General features: G+C 41.7%; 1 protein-coding gene across 4 annotated transcripts in view; it reads right to left on the reverse strand.

The window, feature by feature from the left end:
- The window catches only part of LOC135249659 (BTB/POZ domain-containing protein 7-like), a 73,901-nt gene extending 59,382 nt beyond the window's left edge, over window positions 1-14,519 (reverse strand). For 3 of the 4 annotated variants that reach the window (XM_064325202.1, XM_064325195.1, XM_064325191.1), the window contains exon 1: window positions 14,085-14,518. The gene's annotated coding sequence lies outside the window, so the exon portion shown is untranslated. Of the gene's footprint in view, window positions 1-14,084 lie in introns of all 4 variants that reach the window. The other variant, XM_064325187.1, reaches the window with a different exon arrangement.
- Window positions 14,520-15,705: the final 1,186 nt, after the last annotated feature.

Genomic DNA, 15,705 nt, shown 5'->3' on the forward strand with positions numbered 1-15,705 from the left:
AGGCACTGAGCTGCCAGTTTCGTGGTATGGCAGCTTCACAATGCAAACCTTATTCACAAAGACCAATTCAGAGGTTTTATTCCCATATTACCATACAATAGCCTACTTATTTTAGATTATGCAGTGGGGACCATACTCCAGCATTAGAATAAAAAGGTTGCCACTAGTGACATTTCAAAACCCATTTGGTTTCAATCACTATTGGCTGGTTGCAAAATAAAGGACACTCTAATTACATATAATACCATCTGTATTTTCTATGACACTATGACTATAAGTTTACTGTATTCAAACGCATAGTTCAAACAAAGCCTATCTTTATACGCTAAGCTCTATAATTTGTGAGTATTTCACAGAATCAATGACTCCTTTATTTGCTTGCCTGCTTCTTACCTGAGTATTTCTTTTAAGCAAGCAATATTTTTACTGCTCTGTTCTGACAAGTCAAGTATTTAAATGCTCAACATTTATGCAGCAGGCCTATTTTGGAACTGAATTATGCAAGACGCTCTACTTGTTCAGTAATTGTTATTTGTGAACCCACTTGTAGTACGCAAACTCTTTGTCACGCTGGAAAAGGCCAATCTTCCTAACAAATAAATAAATAAATAAATAAATAAACAGATAAAAGCACAAAGGCAGATCCACACCGAACTATAACTTTCCCTATCGCGGCTCAACTGCTTTATTGAGTTTGGATGCAACCCAGGAAGAGGCCGTCTCAAAGAAAAAAAATGGCTCCCGGTGTCCATCGAGACTGCAGAGAGGCATTAACACGCTCTCCTGCACTACTTCAGGCTCCCTTCAAGAGCAGAGAGGGGCACCCTCCCAGATTGGGAAGGACCGGTGAGATTGATACAGCGTGCACAGAACCTCCTAAGGGCGTTTAACACAGCAGAGGGAGCGCACGTTTATGGCTGCAGTTCTGCTTCCCCGGTGAGCCGGCATCAAACGTGCGGTTTCAGGACCCCTTAGGCTCGGCCGCTCTCGAAACTACATAAGAAAGAGACAGGAGCACTTCAGGCTCCAAGCACCTTCCCACACAGAACATAAGTGATCGTGCTCTTCAGAACATGGCAAAACAGACTGGTCTGCTGTAAAGCATTAAAGTTTAACTTTTAACCAAGTCATACTTAATAGGATAACTCAGGTACTTTTTCAGCATCGTTGACATATCCTATGAAAAGACCAAAACCAATAATGTCCAACTCTCAACGAGTTGGTCCTACAAACAGTCATTGTCCATCTAGCCAACACCAATGCACCAGAGGTAACAGATCTCCACTGCTGTCCAAAAAGTATGAAAACAAGTCAGAGACATACTGTTGCTTTATTCAGTATAATTCACCATTACACAGAACCTGGGCGTTGTACTTTTTACTGACACAACTTTATAAAAAGTGACGACTGCTTTTTAGATACGTGAAAAGTAGTTCAGCGCGGAACCGGAATACTGAAAATAGTCCCCACTGAAATAAACAATTTATTCCATTGTGAAGCACATTTAGTAAAAACTACATTGGCCATGGTTTCCGTGATAATAGGTTGCATTTCCTGAAAATGAAAATATGTCTTCGAGCTGCATTTCAGCACACAACGGAAATGAATGGCTTTCCTGGTTGAACATTAAATGTGGTAGGAAAATGTCAAAAAGTACTGAGAGATGAACCGAAAAATTTTCCATCCATCAGACACAGTGGCTGGTTCAACAAAAAGTTAGTTTCAGACCCTGCTACTGGTCATACTGCAGTTTCTGCATTAACTTCAGTTAGAGTGAACAGCCATTTAAAAAAGCAAGTGGGCACTTGGGAAGGGATAACAAGCATTTTTAAAGTTGTTTATAGTAAAACAAAATACCAATAAAGCATTACATTATATCTTGGCAGACGGACATTTAAATGTCCTGGCAAATGCCAGAAAAATCTTGGCTTTTAAAAGTTTAAACAAGTAATAAAGAACCCTAGGAATTATGGGAGGAATGGTACACTTATTTACACCACACCATTCAGTTCTTCACTTACAGGTTGGTATGAGCTGCAAACCGAACTACGGTCTTGCTTTAACGCATGGGGCAAACATTTTTTTTGAGCAGGACTTTCGTTCAAAACTCCGAGTTCATCTGGATGGCTTAATGTTAACATGCCTTATTTTGTTCAACAAATTACGGCCAGTTAAGACACTGTGTACATTTCCATAATAAATAAAAAGCAATTTCATATTGTGCATTTCTTCATTTTCTTTTGCAGTACTGAAACCGCACCAAACTGTGTTGTGATACCCGAGAAAAGTGCTGAACTGAGATTTCATGTACCAGTGTACATCCGTATACACGTATTATCCACCAAAGGGGAATTCAGTCATTAAAAAAACAACAATCATTGCCCAAAAAGGATTAAGCACAGGAAGCTATCGCCAATGCTTCAGTCACCATAAATGGCCAAAAGTAACTTAAATGATTGGTTTATTTAGTCTGGACTCAAATAATAACAGCGGATACATCCACAAAGATAAAATTCCAGGTTGAACATGCTGCTTGGCCCTTGAGCAAGGCTTTAAAAATGTTCTGAATAAAAATGAAGACCCAATAACTGCACAGCTGCCAAAACCCAATATGAAACCACTCAAGCAAAATTCATCCAGCAATTCCTCTGGTGATGGGTCAAACCAAAACTTTTTACAGGATTTTAAGGACTCTTCAAACTTCTGATGTTGCGCTGCTATTTGGTCATGATTTAGGAACCGTCACACTGTGTCTTGGCCTGTCAAGGTATTAGCCATGCACCCATTCTCTCACAAGGGCCAAAGTGTAGATGGCGGGGTAAAAAATTAGACTGCTGACGATGCCAGTCTGCCGGGCTGTTTTTTTCTTTTCTTTTTTCAGCATAACTGACGTATTCCAGAGTCTAGTCGGAAAGTCCCTGACACAAGTCTGAGAAACCCCCAATCGCTGACATCAAAACTTTTTGCAACCCTTAATTCCACACTTCACCTTTAAACTGTGGGCTTCCCAGAGCTAGCAGCCGTCAGAATGTAATTTGGTCTGCGGAGTTCATTCACTTTTTATATGCTTGCTGCGCACATTACCCGAATGATCCGAGAAGCCCATCAAGCAAATCTCACACAATTGTTCAGAACAACACTGTGTATAATTTGTTTGCATTTTCTTCATCTTAAGGCAATTTTAAATTCCCAGATCAGCTCATTGAAACCTTAAACATTTGTTTAAGAGAACATCGAGTGACTTTGTTCAGCCCTGGTTTGCAGTGATATTCTTTGACTGGACTAGCCTCAGAGTTCAGGCCTTATACGGTATGGTGCATAACCACCGTCTGCTAAACAGCCTGTCGCACCTTGACAGAGATGATGACGCATAGCAGTTGACACTTAAAGGAGACCCAAAAAAAAAAGCCACCCTGTCTTCATCCACTGTTCTCGGAGCATAACTGCTTGACAAATGAATACAATTTTATTGCTCTAAATGAGGGTAGCATTTTAGGACAGTCGTGACATTTTTAACATGAAATATGTATAAAATGGTGACACATCCACTCCCGCATTTAATTGGTTTTCTATCAAACTACGCCAGACATTAATGGGGTTCTGTGAGAATGGGAAAATCATTGAAATCCTCCTTGCCCCGGATCTTTGTGCCACAGTTCAGCTAACGGGTTCATTAAGAGCATTTAATCACTCGTTAGGCTAATCACTACCTAACAGGCACATAAACGGCATAGCCTTGCCTTGACCACAAGATGGTGACTAATTTCATTTGTCTTGCATTAGCCTTCCTGCTCAAAACCATTCTTTTCCCTCTCTGAACACAGACTCAAGAAGCGGGCTATACTGGGGAAGCAACCGAATATTCCTCCCCGCACAATTCTGCTTTTATTGCCACGTGGGCAATTTGTCCGGTGAGGATCCTCCGAGGATTCACAACACATATTTGTCTATTGATCCAAGCAGCTCATCAAACCTTTACTGTGAATCAATGTGTTATTTAGCCTATCTGTCCTTCCATCTCGGATAAAGCAACAAAACAAGGGAGCTTGATTTTATTCCCCAATCGCGTCTACCCAATCCGAAGTACTGTATGCAGTGTTGTGGTTACCTGAAGTGACCCGTATCCAACATGCACTGTTCTGTATTCGTCTGCGCAGGGTTATACGTTTTGCACTCACTTTATCATTCCTCGTGCGATCCTGCAAGGTGAATTCCAACACCGAATTCTGGCTTTGTCAGAAGACAAAAACGCGTCCCCCCGACTCCCTGGTCGCTCTTGCAGCCGATCAAGCCGAGCAGAGCACAAAAGAGCGAAGCCCTGGCACGACTGACAGGGCAACGGGACGGCCGTCGCGAACACGGGCGCCTCAATGCGCCAACCCCCAGCAGAGGCGGGGAGGTGAGCCGCCGTCGCCGCTCGAGGTTCCTCGGGGAACCGGGGAGAGCGAGGAGAAGCGCGGGGAATAACAAGTAGGGTCCCTCTGTGTCCCCCGCCGCAGCGCCTTCTACTTTACAACTGCGCTGATCAATGAGCCGTACCCAGGGCCGGCCCGCCGCCTCCCCAACCGTCGGTCCGCCGCCAACTGTCGGCCCGCCGCCTCCTCAGCCGCCAACCGTCGGGCCTGCTGCTTCCTCAGCGCGCCCGGATGCCTCCGAGCCCGCCATCTGAATTCAACAGGAAAGCCACGGTCGCGCAACACAAACGGAGAAAAACTTAATGCTTACGCTTTAGAGTTGTGTCAAATATACCGCGATTTCCAGGGGCATTTTCCAGCCCAGGAGTGACAAATTTCTGCAGCATGGCAGTAGCAGTGAGGGCCCTGGACATTCACTTGACTGGGCTTTGCCCTGATACCTTGGGTTGTGGCAACTTCTGCTTTTCCTATGTGTCAAGTGCCAGGTATGAGGGTTTGCGCGAAAGCTCCTTGCTCCTTAGAGATGGAGGAGGAAATTAATTTAATGTAAACATTATTAAACGGAAAGAACATTAGTCATACAATGTAAAGGTATCAATTTTTACAGAGACTTATTACAAAAGGAGCAAATTAGCTCAGGCTTACAGTTCTATTTAATGGGCGGGGGGGTGGGGGGGGTGGGGGGGGCGTGGGTAGAGGCGGTCAGACAGGGGAAAAGTCCGAAAGCCTGCACGTGACCTCAGACAGAAGTCGCCCCCGTCTGCTGCTGAGGCTGCAGTTCCAGCCAGCCAGACGGCGAAATCCCCAGGCTCAACGCGTATATGCCGGAACATGCACTCAAACAGCTGGCTGCACACCCGGTCGTCACCGGCGGCGCCAGGACAGGCGGCGAGCGCGTTCGCCGCTTCTGCTGCCGCGGCACGACCGAATACCACAGACGGCCCGGCACCGACCCCGCTACCGCCATGAGATCCTTTCGCAAAAGCAAAAGATCACACATGACCCCATTTCAACTTTAAAATCATACTGGTGGAGCGGTGGGAATTTAATTTTTGAATAACTATATTAATCAGTCATTTTTAACTTCTGCCTACGTACCACCAATAATATGACAAAAATCATATCATATGGAATTTTGGCCATATTGCCCAGTCCTATACCCAGGGAAGACAGAAGAAGGGCAACAGGTTGTTAGCAACTGTTAGGGTCTCAACTGTGCAGAGAACCCCCCAGACCATCCCCCCGTGAGCATCTAGTAGAGAATCTAGAACAGCTCTTAGGCAGAAAGATGTTTGCCTTATCGTAGGATACTGAGTAAAATGGCTTTCATATTAGCTAAATGGACCACAGCAAAAAATTAAATACATCGCCATAATGACTGTGACCTGTATTGCAAATGCCAGTATAAACTGCAAGGCTCTGGGAATTTTACATGATCAAAAACAATGCCTTGAATAAACAAATTAAATTTCAATTATGTTTCTGATTTTAATACCCTAAAACACAAATAAACATTCAAGACTAAGGGAGAAGGAAAATATTGCCCACTGTTTATGCCATTAGTACACGGGAAATAAATTTTTGATCAACAAAAATTGCAAATACAAATAATAAATATAACATTATGGACATCTTACCTTTTCACATCTAAGCTCATTGAGATAGATTTTAGACTTTAAGTACGCCTTGTCTCCTTCCCCGGTTCTACAAGTATTAAATAAGAGTGCAATTGCAAATTTAAGAAGCCAATTTTATCAAAAACTATGTAAAGTAACTGCATTTATTCATTCATAAATCCACAGTTGGACGTTTAAGGCAATTAAGGATCTTTGTAACTTTAAGTAACAACACTGCTGTTACTGCTATTTAACGTAATTTTCAAACTTGCCTAGTTTAAATGCATTCAGAAACTTGCGACTCATTTCCCAAGAATTCTTATTCAAATGACAACGAGTGGCAAAACTGCTTCGTAACCTAAAAAAAGTTTATTTCCATTCCTGAACTGCTGTGAAAATTAATGGTGTGTGAAAAATTCATTTTGTGACCATATTATGCATGTCATTGGGTCCAAGCTGACAGAAAGTATTCTATGCAAATCTACAGAATATGACTAGTGTTTGAAATATGAATGAAATAGGATGCCGCTGCTGAGGGTTATGCAAGGTGGAAAAAAAGAAAGGAAGAGGAGTTTTTTTTATTATAATAACATCCCATTCAAATGAGGGTCCAGCTCACTGTGGTCTGGGGGCTGGGGGGGAGGGGGGGGATACTAAAAATTAACTTCTGTATGCAATAATTCAAACATAAAGAAACCCTTATGGTTTGTGTCATTTTGATCGCGCACAATGCGCTCCATTTATGGCATTTCCCTACATGCACTCTCAGCTGACCTAAAACAAACTGTGGCCGCATACCAGTTCCGTGCGCTCTGCCAAGCGAATGCTCGGACTGCCATTTTTCTGATGTCACAGAAGTACCCCCTTGTTCAGCAGGTCGAAGCAAGGCAAGGGAGGAAATGGGAAGTGTGAATCTGGGACATGTTCCAGCCTCAAACAGCGATTGAGGCAGCACACAAGGCTATGCTAAAAATGCTAGCTGGCAGACCTACAGACCTTACTATGGTTCCCCATTACAATAAATATCATGAATGACGATGACACAATGGCGCATTATGAGTAGTGGATCTAGACAGCACGCCATCATCTGTTCCGCTGATGGCTAGCTATTCTGGGTGGCAGTGTAGCACATAGGTTATAGAACCGGAATTATAACTCAAACGTTGTGGGTTTGAGTCACAGCTGGGGCGTGGTCATTATACCCTTGAGCAAGGCACTTAACCTGAATTGCTTGAGTGACACATCCAGTTGAACTGTATGCATCTGTGTAAGTTGCTCTGGATAAGTTGCAAAATGTGATGCAATGTAACAAGCTATAGAAACCCGAATGTCTATCAAGATAGACATCTAGTTATAGTTACACCACGCAATATGGCTGCTAAACCATCTACAGGACTACGATCCAATCTTGTAAACTGCAGGTAATAAAAGCACAATCTACGCGAAACCACTGTTAATTGTAGAAAGCAAGAAAAAAACACGTCAGATAAATTTGTTTCGTTGTATTTATTATACACACTACACGGCCAAAAGTATGTGGGCACCTGACATCCAACATCTCATCCAAAATGATGTGCAGTAAATATGCAGTTGGTCCATCGTTTGCTGCCATAACAACCTCCACTCTTCTGGTAAGGCTTTATACTAGATGTTGCTGCAGGCATTTGCTTCCATTCAGCCAGAAGAGCATTCGTGAAGTCGGACAGTGACTTCGCGATTAGGCCTGGTTCTCTGCTGGCTTTCCAATTGATGGTGTCAGATGGGGTTGAGGTCAGGGCTCTGTGCAGGCCAGTCAAGTACGTCCACATCGTTCTGGACAAAACCATTTCTATACGGACCGTGCTGTGTGCCCAGGGGCATTGTCATGCTGAAATAGGAATGGGCCTTCCCCAAACTGTTGGGGAGATACAGAATCATCTAGAATGTGACTGTTTGCTGTGGCATTACGATTAGCCTTCACTAGAACTAAGAGCCCAAGCCCAAACCATGAAAAACAGCCCCAGAACAAGGGGTGTCCAGATACTTTTGGTCATACAGTGTATTTAATTAAATATAGCAAAACATATTCAGAATGGTTTCCATTTTTAATTACTACAGAATTGAGAAGGCCCAGCTCAAAACTCTTCTCCACAGACACCATGCAGGCTTGGCCAAGGAAGGGTGGCGGAGAGCTGATAAAAGCCTTGTTTACCTATATCCTGCGATTAGCGATACTGCCCAGTATGGCAACTGCAGCAGCTGGCACCCCCATTTAAAGGGCAAGACCATGGGGAAATAAACAGAGCCTGTTTGAGATGCAGCCCATGAATCACCTTAACTGCCATTAGGGAAGTGCTTGGTATGCACTTCCAGGTAGGAGCTCATTCACAAACTCCCGTTCAGAACCTCACCGCAGCACCAAGGAGTCACACATTCTCACTCCTAATGGCAGAAATACTTAAAATACAGTTTAAGATCATCTTTCAGATTTCATACTTTGTCAGCAATTGTGTTTTTCTCCCCTGGTTAATAGCCGACTCCACATGCTCAAATTGTCCTACACCAAATACTCAGCGATAAACAAACAGTGGGCCATGTACTTTCTCAATCAAAACATTCTACAGACATTTCTACAACTCCACAAATACAATGCCACCTACACAGGCATTTCGGGATTGCTTTGCAAACCAATTTTCTGTACATCCTGCTGTGCTACGATTCTGCTTCTTTTGTGACAGTTACTGGAAAAGACCAGAATCCAGAATATTATTGACTGAGCTGCAGACCCTAAGAACAAAAGGGGGCATGAAATAGTCCCACATGCAATGACAGATAGCATGAAAAATGCAAAAGAACTGGCTGTTTGCAGCTGGGAGGCTGTACTGATCATATCAATGACACTCCTGAAGGGCACTGCCCAGCCTAAAAATCAGGACACAAGAGGCCATGACTCTGTGTCTATGAATGTATTAATTCACCAATTTAAAAAATGAAATTGTTTTTACAATTACAAGAGATGCGTGCCATAATTCTAAAATGACCAAAATGTATTCATTTTGTTTTAAATCATAAAAATCCAAGACCAAGCCTTTATTTGTCCATTTAAAACACAATTAGAGTCTTCTGTTGTTAGACCTTAACTAAAAACAGTGACCTACCCACTGAAGAGAAACTGCTACCATCAGCCCTGTGAAGGTTTCCCTCTTTGTTAGTATTCTCATTCTTCTACTCATAAAACATCCCCGCAAGCGCTTGGTCATAATATGTGACTATAAAATTTTTCTTAAAACCTTTCTTGAGAAGCGTTAGCAGACACCAGCTTCGACCTTCGCCCCGATGTTAGTCTCCAACAGACCTCTGAAGTTACAGGTGCATGTCTTCCCGAAGCGTCTCCTCCTGGCAGCGTGTTCACGTGCATGCGATGACCCGAGCTGACTGACATTAACAGACTGATTTTTTCCATCGCTTGTCAAGAAACATGAAGAAAGCCGAGAAGAAAACAAATTAATCTGTCAGGAGGAGTTAAGAAACCTGCCCGCATTCAGCTGGAGAGAGAGCGGCAAGGGCGGATCAGAGAACCACAGGTAGGACCTCATCAGCGGCACCGTCGTTCCACTCAAACATTTCTGACAGTTCAATTTCAGATAGCACTTTTTTATTGCTTAATTTTTTTCCACACATGATTGATGGGGCATTTTCAGGAGACGACAGGATGGCGGTGGGCTTGAATTTTAATATTTAGTGTCACATTTTGCATCACTGGCAGTTATGGGTGTTTTATTTCTAAGAATCCACGTCTGAATGGGTTTACTTATTAGCCATTAGGAAGGACTTCAACGCTGGTGGAGGCACATGGCCATAAAAAGGTTATTCTCCTACCAAAACGAAGATATCTTGCCTGACTTCACATGAGTAAATATAAAATATGGAAATCATAAAAATGCTGACAATTGCTGCGCCCATTAAACTAAACTGGGTGGAGCAAGTGTAAAAACTGACCGTTTCTTTTCATAAAAACCAATGTTATAATGGTATGTTTATGGACCTTAACACAACCTCTATCAAAAGGCTAAATGTGCACTCCAAGGACAAAAAACAGCCATAAGAGATAAATAATGGAATTCTAGTTTAACACCTTTGTTGGATTATACTGAGAATGTAATAATCAAAATGAGCTTCACATACTACAAAGTGTTTGTGAAATTTAAAACATCCAAAAATGAGAACATCATCTTTAATACTGAGAAGGACACGCAATGTTTATTTTTATCCCGTGGTCCACTAAGAAGGGGTGCATATTTTAAAAATGTAGGACAAGCATGTTCTAGCACTGCTGTAATCAGGAGTCCACAGGAAGCAGTCAGGTACTTTACACAGGAAATCCACAAGAGCCAGACAGATTAACAAGGAGGACAACATAAACATATTCAAGCAATAAACCTATAAAGATTCAGAATCAATTCATTAACATATTCCCCAATGATTAACTGGTTTCACTAGATCACATCATACTACTTTGAATGTGATATAAATAAATAAAAATAGCAGATCAAAGAAAGGGTGGGAAGCTGCTGCAATACTATGGGTATCTATAAATTATTAATTCATTATGATGCTTTGTATTCACATATTAAATCTACGGAACTGAGTTTATAGTGGAGGAACTTGGTGGAAGCACCCCTGTCTAATGACAGCCCAGCGAAGATATGAAGCCAGTGCCCTCCAGTGAGGAGCCCACAGACCAGACCGCAGCTCCATGCTGCTGGGATCTACTCTGTCCTGGGATCTATAGCTCCAGTACCCACTCAGAGCACAGATCCATACTCTGAGCACATCACTGTACTAACAGCAGCCATTTCTGCTGCTGGTTCCAAGACTCAGAATCATCCAGTCACTACCAGCTTATTTGCAAGTCCCACCATCACCTGTCAGTGTTGTATTCAAATGGATTAGTAGGACAGAAGAAAATACAGCAGTGAACAAAACGCAACAAACCCTCCGACGCACAGGACCTACACTTGAACTCCCATCTGAAAACTAAACAACGCTGCAGCACTTGTTTCTCGGTAGACTGCTGAGGAATCTCACTTAGCAGCAGGAATGGGGGACAGACGTTTTTGCAGGTGGAGGTTAATGAGTGTAGCCACAATGGGCTGAGCCTCAGGACATAAAAGGAGCCAGGAATCCATAAGTGCCATCTGCATGTCCTTCATCTTTGCAGCAGTCAAACATACACATGCACTTTGTCTCGCTGACTTTGTCGTAACATGAAATGCTTTGCCTGGAGCAGCTACTGAAATTAACACCAACGTCAGTTGGTAATTGCAGACATTTGAGAGGACAGACCGCACTTAGTCTGTTGGAAAACCCCATGTCTCTGACTATTATGCACTGCCTTATCTTTCGGGCACGACATGTGACAACGGCCCAAACGAAATATATTCAATTTCCCTAATCCCTGAGAGTTGATGTTCTGCAGACACACTAGGCAGTCACCATAATAATCTTTACTTTATTATAAAAGTATTACCATACATTACAGTCCCTCAAAATCCCAGTTCATGTAGTCAAGATTAATCGCCGTCAGACAGAAAATTGGGAGAGTCAACAGGTGGTACCTGCTAAGAAGATGTGGTGTATTAATAAAAACACTGATACCCTTCAGGCCTCAATTTGAGAATAAGTATTAATCCACCACTGTAGTAGTCTCTATGCCAACCCATTTACACCCCACCACAAGTTACACCGTCTAATGAATACTATGGGGCCATGGGTTCAAATTAAATTCAAAGGAATAAATTTACAAAATCAGTCCTTTCTACACCAGAAAGAGCCAGACTTCCTATTCCAACAGAGATACTCTTCAAGGAATTGATTTAACATTCAAATAAAATGGGGAACAATTTGTGTAAAACTTCAGGATAAAATGTATCAGCATTCATAGAACACTACTTCTTCATTTCATGAGGAGGTGGATGAGCAGTCATACTAAGAAAAAAAAAACAGAAATGCAGACAGCTAAACACATTTCACTCCGTCACTACAATCTCTACACCAGGTACAGCACAGTGACTGCATGGTTTAAAAAAACATCGCTCATCTTCCCGGGTCCACTGCAAACTGATACAAAATGTAACTGATGTAAAATGGTCACTGTCAGTTGATAAATGAAACGATCAAATCGGTTCAACTAAAAAGTCCACTGAATTCCAAAAACTGAATTACAACATCTCTTGCATACCTCTCTGGAAACAGCGAACAAATAAACATGAAAAAAATAAAGTGCAAAGCGTCATTTCAGTAACAATGTTGCAGAATAAAATCATTAACCCCCAAGAAATGTTACCACACCTAGCTAACCTTACCCTGAACTGATCAACGCAGAGGAAAAACTAGAGTTCTTTAAAAACACCTAATACATTCAGAGACGAGGCAGTCAACAGTTATCGAACGAAGTTTGCTCCACAATCCAATACTGCCGTGCCTGTCACTTGATCCTGAAAACACACTTTTAAACCAGTTAATGTTTTCCATTATTAACCATTCGCATATTCTATCTACCAATCCAGAATGAAAGCTAGTGACAAGTAAGCAAACGGCACTTCTCGTCAGCTAACTAGTAGTGACACAGCTGTATGATATCTTTCGTCCGTACAGTACGTAGCTATCGCGTAAAGCCTTCATTAGCTATCGTTAATGAAGGTAGTCGGACTGAGTAGCGTTAGACTAGTCTATCGCTAATAAAGCCAGTAATGTGGAGGTCTAATTACCGTTATATGACTCCGACTACCTGTACTACAGATAGCTTCCCAACTATTTGGGTGGTATTATGGCAGATCAAAAAGCCCTTTGATAGCTCGCTACCTAGTCTAATGTTAATTAACTGATTACAATAATGGCCATACCGTAGTTTACATATAGTCTAACAGTAGCTAGCGTTAAGCCATTATAAACGAGTTACATGGGTTATCTACATTTCGAAGAATGACAGCGATTTAGCAATTTCAAAAGCTACATAGCATCGCTGGTTGAGCTACATACGCTGTAACGTTAACTAGCCAGCTCAGCTCAACTGATCAGTTTACGACACGAATAGTTTATTGCGTCAGTATCTTTTTTATGTGGTCTGATATTCCCCAAACATAGACAGACAGAATTAAACGGAGTTACCCAACCAGCTAACTAAAACACACTGCAAGCTATTATTAATAGCTAGCTAGCTAGCAATCCACATCTGCTGTGACGAGCTCGCAAAGAAGAATCTGTTAGCTAGCTGACGTTGATGCAGTCTGACCAGCAATATAGTAACCACGCCAGATAGCCTACACTTCATAAGGTTGGTGGGACAACTGGGTGTAGCTAGCTACCTCGCCCGCAATGGGATTTCACTAGGCTGTAACCCAAATATGCGAACAGCCCTTCTGCTCCGATTGATAGTTTAGTGTATCGACATAGTGCTCGCCCAAAAATCTAGGTAATGACTTTGTTGTGCATTTACGTCAAACCCTGTGCCAGAAGACGGGGAAGTAGCGAGATCGTTCGTTAGCTAGATGGCGAGTAGGTTAAAAATAACGTTATGTTGTTAGACTCTTACCCAACTGTTATCAGCTCCGTTGCTAACGACGGAGTCATACAATTGTCATACTAGAAAATCTAGCTAGCTCACGTTAGCTAGCTGATAGCTACCGTGCTAGCGCTAGATTGGAGACGAGCAAGCAAACTAAAACAACCAACCTATATATATATATATATATATATATATATACCCACACACAAATGCAAACAAGACTAGTCAGTATCCCAATATAAACAAGAGCGTTTGACTAGCTAGACTACCTAGCTAAAAACAGTCTTAATTTCGATCATATATAGTCTACCTGCTTAGCTGGTTGGCAATATCCGTTTTTTCCTTGGAGATAAAACAAGTTTGAGTTGGCTGCTAGCAAACTAGCAAGCCAGTTAACGTTAGATTACCTTGGTAGCGAAATATTTCCCAAAGCAAATGTAGAAAATGAACCGATCGCTAAATCTACTGGTAATCTGAACGTTTCAAAGTGAATAAACCTTAACATACCTAGTCTGACGACTCCACGATGTACTGCCTTCTTCCTTGCCCCCTCAGTCTCAGATCTTTCTGAACAGAAGCTCCGTCTTTCTCACTGGCTCTCTCCGTTGCCAGACAAGTTTTTGATCCCCTCATAAAAACGGCATAAAGCCAGTTAAACACACGTCAAACCTCCGCACATGTTTTCGCCATTTCTGTAAAGAGCTTCCCAAAACCATACACAAGATTAATTCCACTTTGCCTCGACTTTTCAAAGGATTTCAGTCTCTATTTCTTGATTAGAGAAACTCAAGACGGGGGGTCTCCTCCTCGGCTTTATTTTTCTGCAGCCCGTAGCCTCCGCGGCGCGTGGTTGGGTGGCTGTTGCGGCCTATCGTGACGCTGCTTGCTGCCTGGTTCTAGACAGCGCTACGGAGTACAGAAACTCGACACCTCGACACTGCCAGCTTTGTTAAGCATTTCAACCTCGGGCTCCCACTAGCTGCAAGCGGTAGGCATGACGTGAATGAGACTATTACGCTCATCAGTCCTACAGTATGCAAACAAACACGCATTTGCTGTTTATGCTAATCATGAGAAACTGCTTTATGTGCTGCCTGCACTGTTCATTTCATTGTACGTTTGACTGACATTTCTTCCAAATTTAAAAACGGAATACTTTGCCCATACCTTATCATATCATTATTGTTCACAAGGCGATACAAACACGCAGTAATACTAACTATGTCTTTTGATTTTCAGAAAATAATGCTGAAAATCAGTGAAGCTAAACAGGAGTATACACATATTCTTTAGATATTTGACCAGTGAGTGACTCTAGGCAGAATGAAATCGATATTACAAATGTACAAATATCTCATGACACACATTTTTTAAATTAAGATGCTAATTTTTTTATAAGGTAAGGTCTAAATTAAAGCCAGTGTCATATTTAACAAAGTCCTAAAATAATTCCTAATAATAATAATAACAATAATAATAATAATAATCAAAGATGGATTCTTCTTCTTCTTCTTCTTCTTCTTCTTCTTCTTATTATTATTATTATTATTATTATTGTAATAATAATAATAATAATAATAATAATAATAATAATAATAAAACATTTTTACTATTCTTAAAAGAAACAATAATTCTTAGGACTACATTTGCCTTGCACATAGCATTGTGTTAGTTAGAAGCACACTCCAGGTGCAGCATGCAGCATTATCTGGGCTCTGCTCTATGGTAATGTGAGGTTGGATAGCACAGTACCTGGGTGTGGAATGATTCCAATTTTCTGGTTGTCATAATCTGTCTCAGAGTAGAATTAATCTTAGCATTGACCTTTTCTGCTTTGTCCTATGGAGGGAAAGATCCTTCATTTAGTGCTGAAATGCAGGTGTAAATCAAAATCAGTTTTACTGAAGATTTACACAATCAAATTTAAAATGTTACATCCTTCTTCAGAGGCAAGATACATGTCTTATATTATGTGAACGCTTGAGACAGGAAGTTTGCAGTACCATGATTTCGCCGAGGAGGGCGACATGGTACATATTTTGTCTGAAATTTCCTCAGCTAGAACCTCATTTTTAGTATCCATAAGAATTACTAAATGGATGCCATTTTATCAAATTAGTTTTTTCAT

The sequence above is a fragment of the Anguilla rostrata genome, chromosome 1, assembly GCF_018555375.3.
Source record: "Anguilla rostrata isolate EN2019 chromosome 1, ASM1855537v3, whole genome shotgun sequence".
Classification (NCBI taxonomy): domain Eukaryota; kingdom Metazoa; phylum Chordata; class Actinopteri; order Anguilliformes; family Anguillidae; genus Anguilla; species Anguilla rostrata.